Genomic DNA, 15,069 nt, shown 5'->3' with positions numbered 1-15,069 from the left:
AAATATCATCTTGTATAAAACTTATTGCCGAAGGTCAGCCCTGTCTACCAGAGTAACCTTCCCACCTCCTGCAGCGATGATCAGCTCGTCTCACACGCGAGAAGTTTCGGCTGGAAACAAGTGCCCCCTCTTCTCGCACGTTTTGCACGTTCGAGTAGTTTTAATGCGGCTCCTTCGTACACGGTGGTGATCTTTTGGAAAGCAGGATTCAAAACTGACACGTTCCCATACCGGGAGTTGAACCCAGGCCACCTGGGTGAAAACCAGGAATCCTAACCGCTAGACCATATGGGAGCGCACAACCCCGCTGTTCCGGGCATCATGCAAGCAAACTACATAAATATGAGAAAACGCAAGAGGTGTCACTCAGAGTGTCGAAGGGTCGATGTATACGAGTTGGTAGAATAGGGGCGTCTGCTTTTACTACATGCACAAATGAAGGCAAAAAAAAGCCAATCGATGTGAACGAACGGCGCTTTACAGAGGAGTACTGCCTGACTGGATTGTTGATGAACGACAGAGGCCACTCGACCTCTTCTCGGTTTTCTTCAATGACTTACTAAGGATCTCCTTCACATTCGCCCATGCAGGGGAAGCCAGTTACACCAAAGCAAATGCAGGAAAGTGCAATTCAAGCAGAGACCAGGAGGGACTTGTTTACACCGAGAGTTGTTGGAGAATGGAACAATGCGCCACAATGGAACAGTGCGCCACGCGTCACTTTAGGCAGGGGGCGCTGGAGAGAGGAACAAAGGGCGTGATGAAACAAAATGCCGAAACCCGGGATCGAACCAGGGACCTTTAGATCTTCAGTCTAACGCTCTCCCAACTGAGCTATTTCGGCGGTGCGCAGAGCCCACAGCCACCTGCTCCAGCCTTCCTGTGTTGCGGCATGAGCGCTCACTCAAGACCTCTGTGAAGTACAGGAGCGTGCAAAAAGAGGCTGTTCCCGTCCGGGTTCGAACCGGGGATTTTTCCGCGTGTGAGGCAAACGTGATAACCGCTGTACTACGGAAACAGTGAGAAAAGGGATGCCCCGGCAGTGAGTATTCAACCTTATTGCATTACTGCTCCCAACCAGTTGATATCAATTTAATTCCTAAGGGTTATGTACTTGTTTTGAGTATCTCATGTAGAAGTTGTAAACAAGTTCAATTACGAAATGGTCTAATGGTCTAAATGAATGATATACCGAACTTATGTCCTCTTGATATGTGTAACTCTTTGTAACTGAATGAATTTATATCTTTTGTATTCTGATAACCCATACGATAAGATCTGTTAGGTTTGCATGCATATTCTATATATTAACAAATGTATCCTTGTGTATTTGTACCTGTGTGTGCGTTGTTTGAGTTATGTTGCATGGTTGGATTCTAAGACCATTAAAAGAATCAATTTTGTGATTTACTGCCACAAAAATAATTGTCCCAGTTAATGCCCAAACCCCTACAGAACTGGTGCCTCGTGAGAGAACACTTCAACAGTGTGTGATATCCTGTCCCAGCCTGTGGAGTAGACAGCGAGCCTGTCTCTTAATAATACTAATAATACAGTGTGTGATTCCCTGCCCCAGCCAGAGGAACAGACAGTGAGCCTGTCTCTCAATAATAATACAGTGTGTGATCTCCTGTCCCAGCCTGGGAAACAGTGAGTCAGCCTCTCAATAATTATAATACAGTGTGATCTACTGTCCCAGCCTGAGGAACACACAGTGAGCCTGTATCTAAATAATAATAATACAGTGCGTGATCTCCTGTACTAGCCTGAGGAATAGACAGCGAGCCTGTCTCTCAATAATGATAACCTAGTGTGGAATGTCCTGTCCCAGTCTGAAGGACAAACAGTGAGCATGTCCCTCAGTAATAATAGAACAGTGTGTGATCTCCAGTCCCAGCAGGAGGAACAGACAGTGAGTCTGTATCTCAATAATAATAATACAGTGTGTGATCTCCTGTCCAAGCCTGGCAAACACTGAGGCTGTCTCTCAATACTAATAATACAGTGTGTGATATCCTGCCCCAGCCTGAGGAACAGACAGTGAGTCTGTCTCTCAATAATAATAATACAGTGTGTGATTTCCTGTCCCAGCCTGGGGAACAGTGAACCAGATACTCAATAATAATAATACAGTATTATCTCCTGTCTCAGCCTGGGGAACACTGAGCCTGTCTCTCAATACTAATTATACAGTGTGTCATTTCCTGCCCCAGTCAGAGGAACAGACAGTGAGCCCGTCTCTCAATAATAATAATACAGTGTGTGATCTCCTTTCCCAACCTGAGGAACAGACAAGAATGAGCCAGTCTCTCAATAATAATAAAGCAGATTATGATCTGCTGTCCCAGCCTAAGGAACAGTCAGGAAAGAGCAGGTCTCTCTATAACAATAATACAGTTTGTGATCTCCTGTCCCAGCCTGAGGAACAGACAGTGAGCCTGTCTCTCAATAATAATAATACAGAGTATGACCTCCTGTCCCAGCCTGGGGAACAGTGAGCTTGTCTCTCAATAATAATACAGTGTGTCATTTCCTGTCCCAGCCTGAGGAACAGTGAGCTTGTCTCTCAATAATAATAATAATAATACAGTTTGAACTCCTGTCCCAGCCTGGGGAACACTGAGGCTTTCTCTCAATACTAATAATACAGTGTGTGATATCCTACCCTAGCCTGAGGAACATACAGTGTGCCTGTCTCTCAATAATAATAATAGAGTGTGTGATTTCCTGTCCCAGCCTGAGGAACAGACTGTGAGCCTCTCTCAATAATAATAATCCAGTGTGTGATCTCCTGTTCAAGCCCAAGCGAAGACAGAGTGAGCCTATCTGTCAATAATAGTAATTCAGTGTGTGATCTCCTGTCCCAGCCTGAGAAACAGACAATGAGCCTGTCTCTCAATAATAATAATACAGCGTGTGATCTCCTGTCCCAGCCTGAGGAACAGACAGTGAGCCTGCCTCTCAATAACAAGCCAATGTGTGATCTCCTGTCCCAGCCTGAGGAACAGAGAGTGAGCCTGTCTCTCAATAATAATACAGTGTGTGATCCTCTGTCCCAGCCTGAGGAACAGACAGTGAGCCTGTCTCTCAATAATAATAATACAATGTGTGATCTCCTGTCCCATTCTGAGGAACAGACCTTCAGCCTATCTGTCAATAATAATAATACAGTGTGTGATCTCCTGTCCCAGCCTGGGGAACAGTGAGCCAGACTCTCAGTAATAATAATACAGTGTGATCTACTGTCCCAGCATGAGGAACAGTGAGCCTGTCTCTCAATAATAATAATACAGTATGTGACCAACTGTCCCAGACTGAGGAAATGACAGTGAGTCTGTCTCTCAATAATAATAATACAGTGTGAATTCCTGTCTCAGCTTGTGGAACATACAGTGAGCCTGTCTCTCTATAATAATAATATAATGTATGACCTCCTGTCCCAGCCTGGGGAATATACAGTGAGCCTGTCTCACTATAATAATAATACAGTGTCTGATCTCCTGTTCCAGCCTGAGGAACAATAAGCCTGTCAATCAATAATAATACAGTATGTGATGTTCTGTCTCCGCCTGAGGAACAGAGAGTAAGCCTGTCTCTCAATAATAATAATTCAGTGTGGGATCTCCTGTCCCAGCCTGGGGAACAGTGTGCCAGACTCTCAATAATATTAATAATAATAATACAATGTGATCTACTGTCCCAGATTGAGGAACAGACAGTGAGCCTGTCTCAATAATAATACAGTGTGTGACCATCTGTCCCAGACCGAGGAAAAGACAGTGAGTCTGTCTCTAAATAATTATAATAATACAGTGTGGGATCTCCTGTCCCAGCCTGGGGAACAGACAGTGAGCCTGTCTCTCAATAATAATAATACAGTGTGTGATCTCCTGTCCCAGACTGAGGAACAGACAGTGAGACTGTCTCTCAATAATTATAATAATACTGTGTGAGCTCCTGACCCAGCCTGGGGAACATACAGTGAGCCTGTCTCTCTATAATAATAATTCAGTGTGGGATCTCCTGTCCAACTCTGAGGAACAGACAGTGAGCCTGTCTCTAAATAATAATAATACAGTGTGTGATCCTCTGTCCCAGCCTGAGGAACAGACAGTGAGCTTGTCTCTCAATAATAATAATACAGTGTGTGATCTCCTGTCCCAGCCTGAGGAACAGTGAGCCTGTCAATCAATAATAATACAGTATGTGATGTCCTGTCTCAGCTTGAGGAACAGAGAGTAAGCCAGTCTCTCAATAATAATAAAGCAGATTATGATCTGCTGTCCCAGCCTGAGGTACAGACAGTGAGCCTGTCTCTCAATAATAATATAGTGTGTGACCACCTTCTGTGGTCTGTTTCAAATCCGCCCGCGATGAGACACCGAGGAGAAATGAAGAGCCCCAGTCGCGCTAGAAAATCACCCGGGAAAGAGACTTTCAATGTAGGAAAAAAAAGTCGTTAGTAACAGACATAATATGTTTGTTTTGTTTTTTTAATCGCTGCGATGTGTGACTAAGCTCATACGACTAAGAGTTGCCCCCTTTGTCTAGATCTGGTAACCTGCTCGTCGCTGGTGGGCCAGATCGTGTCCCCCGTCACTACACTGGGGCATTAAGACCCCTCACAGACCGCAGGCCCCCTGCTGGCCCCACTGAGAGGTCGAATCCCACCTCCTCCGCTCTCTGCGAAAAGCAGTATCTTCAGGCCCTGACATCCCACCCCTGCCACTCTCTGCGTAAATAAGTATCGTCAGGCCCTGACATCCCACCCCTGCCACTCCCTGCGTAAAGAAGTGTCGTATGGCCCTGACATCACACCCCCACCAGTCTCTGCGGAAAGCACTGTCGTATAGCCCTGACACCCAACCCTCCACTCTCTGCATTAAGCACTGTCGTATAGCCCTGACACCCACCCCTCCACTCTTTGAATAAAGCAGTGTCGTCAGGCCCTGACATCCCACCCCCACCACTGTCTACGTAAAGTAGTATCGTCAGGGCCTGACATCCCACTCCCGCCACTCTCTGTGTAAAGTAGTGTCATATGGCCCTGACACCAATCCCTCCACTCTCTGCATAAAGCAGTGTCTTATGGCCCTGAAACCCTCCCCTCCACTCTCTACATAAAGCAGTGTTGTCAAGCCCTGACATCCCTCCCCCGCCACTCTCTGCATAAAGCACTGCCGTATAACCCTGACACCCTCCCCTCCACACTCTGCGTTAAGCTGTGTTGTCAGGCCCTGATATCCCACCCCCGCCACTCTCTGCGGAAAGCACTGTCATATAGCCCTGACACCCACCCCTCCATTTTTTGCATAAAGCAGTGTCGTCAAACCCTGCCACTCTCTGCGTAAAGAAGTGTCGTATGGCCCTGACATCCCACCCCCACCACTAACTGTGTAAAGTAGTATCGTCAGGCCCTGACATCCCACCCCTGCCACTCCCTGCGTAAAGAAGTGTCGTATGGCCCTGACATCACACCCCCACCACTCTCTGCCGAAAGCACTGTCGTATAGCCCTGACACCCACCCCTCCACTCTCTGCATAAAGCAGTGTCGTCAAGCCCTGACATCCCACCCCCGTCACTCTCTGTGTAAAGCAGTGTCATATGGCCCTGACATCCCACCCCCACCACTCTCTGTGTAAGGCACTGTCGTATGGCCCTGACATCACACCCCCACCACTCTCTGCGGAAAGCACTGTCGTATAGCCTTGACACCCACCTCTCCACTCTCTGTGTAAAGCAGTGTCATCTAGCCCTGACATCCCACCCCCTCCACTCTCTGAATAAAGAAGTGTCGTATGGCCCTGACACCCACCCCTCCATTCTCTGCATAAAGCAGTGTCGTCAGGCCCTGACATCCCACCCCTCCACTCTCTGCGTAATGCGGTATCGTCAGGCCTTGACATCCAACCCCCGCCACTCTCTGCGTAAAGCAGACATGTTACAGACATTTACAACAAAGACATATTATAAAATATTGACATATACTGTAGGCGGCTGGAGCATTATTGGGAGACAGACTCACTGTTCCTCAGGCTGTGACAGGAGATCACATACTGGGCTGCCAGATCAACTGAGTTCCCTCCTCCCTCTCCCAGTAGGATTGGGACCTGTTGTGATTCTGGCAGGTGTGGGAACTCTGGGATTAGATTCCTGAATTTCGGGAAGAATGTTTCTCTAATCCCAGAGTATCTGTCACAGTGCAGTAGGAAGTGCACCTCTGTCTCTATTTCTCCCCGCTGGCAGTGGGAGCACAGCCTGTCCTCTCTGGGCAGCCAGGTCTGCCTGTGTCGCCCAGTTTCTATGGCCAGGTTGTGGTCACTGAGCCTGTACTTCGTCAGGGTCTGTTTCTGTTTGTTATTTTTTATTTTGGTCAAATATTCAGCTAGTGTGTATTGTCTGTTTAAGGTTCTGTAGCATTCCAGTTTATGTTGTGTTTGTGTGTGTGTGTCCCAGTGTGTGAGATATTGCTGTTTGATCTGTGCTGTGATGTGCTTGAGTCTGGGTTGTGGTGCTCTAGCAGTGCTGTCCTGAGGCTGGTTAGTGTCGGTGTCACTCACTGCGAGTGTGATTTCAGCAGAGTCTCTGTACTCTTGGGACACTTGACTCACCTGTCTCTCTCTTTCTCTCCCTGTGCTGTCCCTCTCCTGCCCCCTCTCTCCCTCCTCGGACTCCAGCTGGAGGAGGTCCAATCACCACCTCCTGTGAGACAGAAGAAAAATAAGGTGGGTAATGCTCTGATCCTCTCTTTACTGCTGTCCAGTGTCCAGTCAGTGTCCAGTCAGTGTGTCTGTATGAACCCCTCTCTCTCTCAGTGCAGTGTTCATGTACGGGAGTGTCCAGTCCGACTCTTAACGTGACTCTCCTGTCTCTGCTTCAGAAGCGCTGGTGCGTCTTTTTAAACTCCCTGAGCTGCGTGTCAGTGGAGACAGAAGATCAGGACGAGCCGATGGAGGCGGCGGAGACCGTGGGTCAGGAGAGGAAGAGCGAGGGAGAGGAGGAGCAGGCTGCCGGGAAGGACAAGAAGAGGAAGAGGAGGTGCAGGTGAGCAGACAGGGGGGCGCCGCCCGGTCGTGTCTGTGATTCAAGGAGGAGTCTCCTCTTGCTGTTTGATGTCATGGTGACGTCTGTGTCTGTGTCCCTCACACCTGCAATAACAATATTCTTTCCAGGTTCCTTTCCTGGTTCTGTGCCAGCTAAGATCTGGACTGGACTGGAGCTGAGGGACGCCAGACTGGACTGCACTGAAGCTGAGGGGCCCCAGACTGGACTGGACAGGAGCTGAGGGACACCAGACTGGACTGGACTGGAGCCTAGGGACACCAGACTGGACTGGACCGGAGCTGAGAGACACCAGACTGGACTGCACCGGAGCTGAGAAACACCAGACTGGACTGGACTGGAGCTGAGGGGCCCCAGACTGGACTGGACTGGAGCTGAGAGACACCAGACTGGACTGGACTGGAGCTGAGGGACCCCAGACTGTGCTGGACCGAAGCTGAGGGACCCCAGTCTGGACTGAAGCTGAGGGACCCCAGACTGTGCTGGACCGAAGCTGAGGGACCCCAGTCTGTGCTGGGCCGAAGCTGAGGGACACCAGACGGTGCTGGACCGAAGCTGAGGGACCCCAGTCTGGACTGCACTGGAGCTGAGGGACACCAGGTTGGACTGGAGAAGAGGGGCCCCAGACTGGACTGGACTGAAGCTGAGGGGCCCCATTCTGGACTGGACTGAAACTGAGGGACCCCAGACCCCGGTCTGGACTGAAGCTTGTAATTTTTGTTCTTTTGTTAAGCATCAATAAAAAATTTAAAAAAAAATCTGTTTAGCTTTTGGTTTTTTCCCTCCCCCCCCCCCCCAAAGTTGCTGCTGGGAGAGGTGTGAGTGGGGCCAGCAGGGGGCGCTCTCACTCTGCGGTCTGTGTGGGTCCTGATGCCCCAGTATAGGGACGGGGGACACTGGACTGTAAACAGGCGCCGTCCTTCGGATGAGACGTCAAACCAAGGTCCTGACTCTCTGTGCTCGTTAACAATCCCGGGGTGTTTCTGGAGAAGAGTAGGGGTGTTACCCCAGTATCCTGGCCTGATTCCCCCCCTGGTCTTGACCCATCATGGCCTCCTAATCACCCCCCTCTCTGAACTGGCTCCATCCCTCTGCTCTCCTCCCCACTGAGAGCTGCTGTGTGCTGAGCAGACTGGAGCATCATCCAGGTAGGGGCTGCACACTGGGGGGGCTGGAGGGGATCCCCCTGACCTGGGAGGAGCTCTGAGTGGAGAGTCCAGACTTATTAATTATTATTATTATTCGTGCTGCACTGGGCTTCAGTTCTGGCAGTGAGAGGGGGACTCTGTGATCAGTACAGATACTTATGACTGTATAATAATACACGATAGAAATGGAAAACAGGGTAGCGCTGTAGTCCCTTCGAAACGTTTTGAACTGCCAGAAGAAGTTTTCACAACCCGGACTCGTGAAGGTACAGGTCTTCTCCCATCGTCCGGAGCAAGGTGTATTGTGTCCTGGTGATTTCTCCCGTTTTGAACGGAGTTTAATATCTTGTTTCTACTTTATTAGAGAGAGGCACTGAACATCCTGTGATGGACTGGTGTCCTGTCCAGGGTGTGTGAGTGTGTGTGTCCTGTGATGGACTGCTGTCCTGTCCAGGGTGTGTGAGTGTGTGTGTGTCCTGTGATGGACTGCTGTCCTGTCCAGGGTTTGTGAGTGTGTGTGTGTCCTGTGATGGACTGGTGTCCTGTCCAGGGTGTGTGTGTGTACTGTGATGGACTTGTATCCTGTGAAGGACTGGTGTCCTGTCCAGGGTGTGTGTGCGTCCTGTGATGGACTGGTGGATCACAATATTAATTCTCCTCCTTGATTCCCTCCTTCATCGCCAGAGTGAAAGCGGGACACGGCAGTAAAAGCTCAGCCCTGCGGGTGGTGGTCCTCTCGGCCACACGGGGGCGCTGTGGCTCCACGGGGGGGGGGTTATGTTCAAGTCCCGCTGGGAATCGCACCGACGCGGCGGAGTTCGTGAACGTCCCAGACACCAAGAAAACGAGAGAGAGAAAAAAGGTCGTTTTCGGGGTTCAAGAAGCAACCCCGAGATTCAGGGGTTCTGAAACAGAAACGGCCGGGTGGTGTTGTAGAGAGGTCGACATGCCTGGTTTTCCTCGTCTCCGAAGCCCGTTTTTTTGGGGGGGGTCGTGAGGTCCCACGCAGCGCTCGGAAAAGAAAATGCCGTCTCTTTTCCCCGCAGGACGGGGAGGTGGGAACCCGTGTTTTTTGGACGTGGCGTGGCCCGAAATTTCCGCCCTTGGCCGCTAAAGGGGGGTGGAGGTTGGTCTTTCTTTGACTTGGGGGTAGGGGGGGTGCTAATTTCACTGAACCATACCTAACGGAAACCCGTGTTGGACGTGGGGGTGCTGAATGCGCCCTTCGACGTGATTTTGTTTTTAAATTCAAGTGCAGCTTTTGTAACGCTTGGGCCGGAAACACCTGGACCCGTTTCCTCTGCCTGTCCGATGTGGCGACTACCGGGGTCGTACAGGGACACCCGGCTGGCCGCTGAGAGTTGGAAAAATAAAATGTCCACCTAAAAAAAAACAACCGCGAAAAATGTCGGCCATTTTTGTTTCGCGGCCGAGCCGTGAGCGCGTCGGGGGCGACATCACGGGGGCGTCACAATGAGCCGCCTGACGTCACAGAGCGGCGGAATCTAGCGGGGGGCGGCGCCGGAGCCCCGTGAGCTCAGAGGAGTGAAGAGAGAGGAGGAGGAAAGGACTATATAGCGCTTTCTAAACACGTGTTTCTTCCAAAAAAGATTCGTGGGTTACTTCGACTTCAATCAAATAATAGTTCCAGCTTCAGATTCACTCTGAAGTATCCCCGTGAAATCGGCAAGTCAGTTAAAAATGCCGCTGTCGAGAAATAACAAAATAAGTTGAGAAATAAGTTGGTTTTTTTTTCCCGTTACTCCACTCTTATGGGTGTGATCGTGCTGTAAAAAGATATTGAGAGGAGGTGCACCTCTACACAGAGAGTGGTGAGGGTGGGGAACAAGCTGCCCAGCCCTGTGGTTGAAGCCGATACCCTGGCTTCTCTCCAGACACAGCTGGGTGAGCTCCTCCAGTCAGGACAGGAGGCTCTACTATACACAGAGGGGGGCGGGGGTGGGGAACAAGCCGCCCAGCTGTGTGGCTCCGCCCCCTCCCCTCCCCTCTGTGACTCTGCTTGTCTCGGCAGAGGCGATGGACCGACAGAGATGCAGCACGGCCGTGCGCGGTCGCAGCAGGACCCGGGCCCGGCGAGGCGTCGTAAGTCCACCCCTCCCGCCCGCCGCCCAGCGTCCAGCGTCCAGCCCTCCTCCGACTGGCCTCTCCGCCCCCAGCAGCGCTCGCTGTATTATAATAATAATAATAAACTTCACTGATAGAGCACCTTTCACACACATAGCAGCGCAAAGCGCTTGACAGACCAGGTCTCAAGGTAACACCTCCAGACGAGGAGAGACACTTCCAGTGGTGATCTTGACTGAGGACACGCCTCGGCTCAAGAGACAGGGTCGCGGGTCCGAGGAAAACCAAGCTGCAGGTCCATTATGGCCTTCTGAGAGCACAGATTGCCTCTGGACGTCCTACACTCTTCCTGGACACACTGTAGAGACTCACCTGTCCAGACTCTTACTGGACACACTGTACACACTCACCTGTCCAGACTCTCACTGGACACACTATAGAGACTCACCTGTCCAGACTCTTACTGGACACACTGTACACACTCACCTGTCCAGACTCTTCCTGGACACACTGTAGAGACTCACCTTTACGGACTCTCACTGGACACACTGTACACACTCACCTGTCCACACTCTCACTGGACACACTGTAGAGACTCACCTGTCCGGACTCTCACTGGACACACTGTAGAGACTCACCTGTCCAGACTCTCACTGGACACACTGTACACACTCACCTGTCCAGACTCTTACTGGACACACTGGTCAGACTCACCTGTCCAGACTCTCACTGGACACATTGTAGAGACTCACCTGTCCAGACTCTTACTGGACACACTGGTAAGACTCACCTGTCCACACTCTCACTGGACACACTGTAGAGACTCACCTGTCCACACTCTCACTGGACACACTGTAGAGACTGCCCAAGGCCCCTAGTCTCGACACGACTGGGCTGGGCTATTTGGTCAGAGCTGTCTCGGAGATGGGCTGTTTGGCGTCTTCACAGGTCACACCGGTCAGGCCGAACCCGGACTGGCAGCGGGAGAGGTCCCGGCCCAAGTCCCGGTGCTTTTCCGTAAGTCTGACCCGGTCGCCTTCCGCGAGACTGGACCGGCCGCCCTGTGGTGGGCCCGGTGCCCCACATCTACCCTACAGCTCCCCCCACTGACCCCTAAACTCCCGATACCCTACAGCTCCCACCACTGACCCCTAAACTCCCGATACCCTACAGCTCCCCACACTGACCCCTAAACTCCCGATACCCTACAGCTCCCCCCACTGACCCCTAAACTCCCGATACCCTACAGCTCCCCACACTGACCCCTAAACCCCCGATACCCTACAGCTCCCCACTCTGACCCCTAAACTCCCGATACCCTACAGCTCCCCACTCTGACCCCTAAACTCCCGATACCCTACAGCTCCCCACTGACCCCTAAACTCCCGATACCCTACAGCTCCCCACTCTGACCCCTAAACTCCCGATACCCTACAGCTCCCCACTCTGACCTCTAAACTCCCGATACCCTACAGCTCCCCACACTGACCCCTAAACTCCCGATACCCTACAGCTCCCCACTCTGACCCCTAAACTCCCGATACCCTACAGCTCCCCACTCTGACCCCTAAACTCCCGATACCCTACAGCTCCCCACTCTGACCCCTAAACTCCCGATACCCTACAGCTCCCCACTCTGACCCCTAAACTCCCGATACCCTAGAGCTCCCCACTCTGGCCCCTAAACTCCCGATACCCTACAGCTCCCCACTCTGACCCCCACAGTCCTGATGGCCGAGAGGTCTCTGCTTGCTGTAGTGATTGAGTGAGCTCTGTGGACCTAACCTCTGTCTTGTGTCCTCGTTTCCAGCATCTCCTAGTGGTCCGTCATTTCACCAGAGCTGAAGGTGAGATCTGGGGAGGAGACAGAGCACCCCCTAACACCCCTGAGCTAGGTTACGGGGTAAGACAGCTTCTTACTGTTGGACACACCTGTCCACACTCTTTCTGGACACACTGGACACACTCGCCTGTCCGGACTCTTACTGGACACACTGGACACACTCGCCTGTCCGGACTCTTACTGGACACACTGTACACACCCACCTGTCCAGACTCTTACTGGACACACTGTACACAACCACCTGTCCAGACTCTCACTGGACACACTGTCCACACTCACCTGTCTGGGCTCTTATTGGACACACTGTACACACCCACCTGTCCAGACTCTCACTGGACACACTGTCCACACTCACCTGTCTGGGCTCTTATTGGACACACTGTCCACACTCACCTGTCCAGACTCTCACTGTACACACTCACCTGTCCACACTCTCACTGGACACACTGGACACACTCACCTGTCCAGACTCTTACTGGACACACTGTACACACTCACCTGTCCAGACTCTTACTGGACACACTGTACACACTCACCTGTCCAGGCGTAGTCTCTGCTCCTCATCCCCCCTGCGTTGTGTCTCCCTCTCTCCCCGCTGGACATTATCCCGTGGTGTCTTCGTGTTTCCCGAGCTCGTCCAGAAGCTGGAGAGGGCGGCCGAGCTGCAGCTGGAGCTCCCGGTGTCGCCCGGCTCGTCCCGCTCGGGCTCGCCCAGCTCGTTCGGCTCGGTGCCCCCCCCCCCTCGCCCAAGAGCCCCCCCCTCCGGCCCCCTCAGGCCCCTGCCCGCCCCGCCCCGACGCCCCCCCTTCATCCCCACCATGCCCCGCGAGCCCCCCCTGCTGCCCGGGGCGGTGCCCCTGCCCCTGCCCCCGCCCGTCCTGCCCCCCATCGCCCGCCCGGCCCCGCCACGCCCCGCCTGGGGCTCCCCAGTGCGGAGGGCAAGGAGAGAGGCTGAGATGTCTGACGAGGCAAGTGGGGCAGAGTCTGTCCGTCTATCCTTCAGTCCATCTGTCCCTCTGTCCATCTGTCCCTCTGTCCTTCTGTTCTTTTCTCTGTCCATCTGTCCATCTGTCTTTCTGTCCTTTTCTCTGCCTTTCTGTCCATCAGTCCATCTGTCCTTTTCTCTGTCTTTTTGTCCGTCTGTACTTCTCTCTTTCTGTCTTTCTGTCCTTCTGTCTGAGTCTCTCCATGTCTCCCTGCTCTCTGTCTGTCCTGCGTTGTCCCAGCTGGGCCTGTCTCCCTGTGTCTCTCCGTGTGTCTCCCTGCTCTCTGTCTGTCCTGCGTTGTCCCAGCTGGGCCTGTCTCCCTGTGTCTCTCCGTGTGTCTCCCTGCTCTCTGTCTGTCCTGCGTTGTCCCAGCTTGGTCTCTCTCCCTGTGTCTCTCCGTGTGTCTCCCTGTCTGTCTCTCTGTCTGTCCTGCGTTGTCCCAGCTGGGCCTGTCTCCTCTGCTCTTTGCCTTCAGCTCTGTTCGCCGATGTCCCGCCAGCCCGTCACTCTCTCAGCCTGTCTCTTGACTTGCAGGAGGAAGAGGAGGTGGAGACAGCTCTTCCGGCAGGAGAGAGTAAGGAGGTCAGTGCTGGTCCCACCCTGCCCCCTGTCCTGTCTGTGGTGGAGTTTTGCCGTCTTGTCTGTCCCTGGGTCTCAGTGTCTCTCTCTCTTTCAGCCCTGTCTGTCAGTGTCTCTCTCGGCCTGCTGTCTGCCTGTCCCTGCCTCTCTGTCTCTCTCTCTTTCAGCCCTGTCTGTCAGTGTCTCTCTACTCCTCCTCTCTGTCCTCAGTGTGTCTCTCTCCTCCTCTCTGTCCTGTGGTGTCCAGGCAGTGTGTCTCTCTCCTCCTCCTCCTCTCTGTCCTGTGGTGTCCTTTGGGTCAGTATTAGTGGGCTACACCCAGGCTCACTCACTGCGAGTGTGATCTCAGCAGAGTCTCTGTGCTCTTGGGACACTTGACTTACCTGTCTCTCTCTTTCTCTCCCTGTGCTGTCCCTCTCCTGCCCCCTCTCTCCCTCCACGGACTCCAGCTGGAGGAGGTCCAATCACCACCTCCTGTGAGACAGAAGAAAAAGAAGGTGGGTAATGCTCTGATCCTCTCTTTACTCCTGTCCAGTGTCAAGTCAGTGTCCAGTCAGTGTGTCTGTATGAACCCCTCTCTCTCTCAGTGCTGTGTTCATGTACTGGAGTGTCCAGTCAGTGTGTCTGTATGAACCCCTCTCTCTCTCAGTGCAGTGTTCATGTCCTGGAGTGTCCAGTCATGTGTCTGTATGAACCCCTCTATCTCTCTCAGTGCAGTGTTCATGTCCTGGAGTGTCCAGTCAGTGTGTCTGTATGAACCCCTCTCTCTCTCAGTGCAGTGTTCATGTCCTGGAGTGTCCAGTCAGTGTGTCTGTATGAACCCCTCTCTCTCTCAGTGCAGTGTTAATGTACTGGAGTGTCCAGTCAGTGTGTCTGTATGAACCCCTCTCTCTCTCAGTGCAGTGTTCATGTCCTGGAGTGTCTAGTCAGTGTGTGTGTATGAACCCCTCTCTCTCTCAGTGCAGTGTTCATGTACTGGAGTGTCCAGTCAGTGTGTCTGTGTGAACCCCTCTCTCTCTCAGTGCAGTGTTCATGTACTGGAGTGTCCAGTCCGACTCTTAACGTGACTCTCCTGTCTCTGCTTCAGAAGCGCCGATGCGTCTTTTTAAAGTCCCTGAGCTGCGTGTCAGTGGAGACAGAAGATCAGGACGAGCCGATGGAGGCGGCGGAGACCGTAGCTCAGGAGAGGAAGAGCGAGGGAGAGGAGAAGCAGGCTGCCGGGAAGGACAAGAAGAGGAAGAGGAGGTGTAGGTGAGCAGACAGGGGGGCGCCGCCCGGTCGTGTCTGTGATTCAAGGAGGAGTCTCCTCTTGCTGTTTGATGTCATGGTGACGTCTGTGTCTGTGTCCCTCACACCTGCAATAAC

At 52.5% G+C, this 15,069-nt stretch overlaps 2 non-coding genes across 2 annotated transcripts; both read right to left on the bottom strand.

Annotated features, from left to right (window-relative positions):
- Positions 1-222: 222 nt before the first annotated feature.
- On the bottom strand, positions 223-294 carry trnae-uuc (transfer RNA glutamic acid (anticodon UUC)). Its single transcript has one exon. It is a non-coding gene; the product is annotated as a tRNA-Glu (tRNA).
- A 477-nt stretch (positions 295-771) lies between these two features.
- trnaf-gaa (transfer RNA phenylalanine (anticodon GAA)) lies at positions 772-844 on the bottom strand. The gene has a single exon. It is a non-coding gene; the product is annotated as a tRNA-Phe (tRNA).
- Positions 845-15,069: the final 14,225 nt, after the last annotated feature.

The sequence above is a fragment of the Lepisosteus oculatus genome, chromosome 14 (genome assembly GCF_040954835.1).
Source record: "Lepisosteus oculatus isolate fLepOcu1 chromosome 14, fLepOcu1.hap2, whole genome shotgun sequence".
Lineage (NCBI taxonomy): Eukaryota > Metazoa > Chordata > Actinopteri > Semionotiformes > Lepisosteidae > Lepisosteus > Lepisosteus oculatus.
This window is presented reverse-complemented; position numbering and strand designations above follow the sequence as displayed.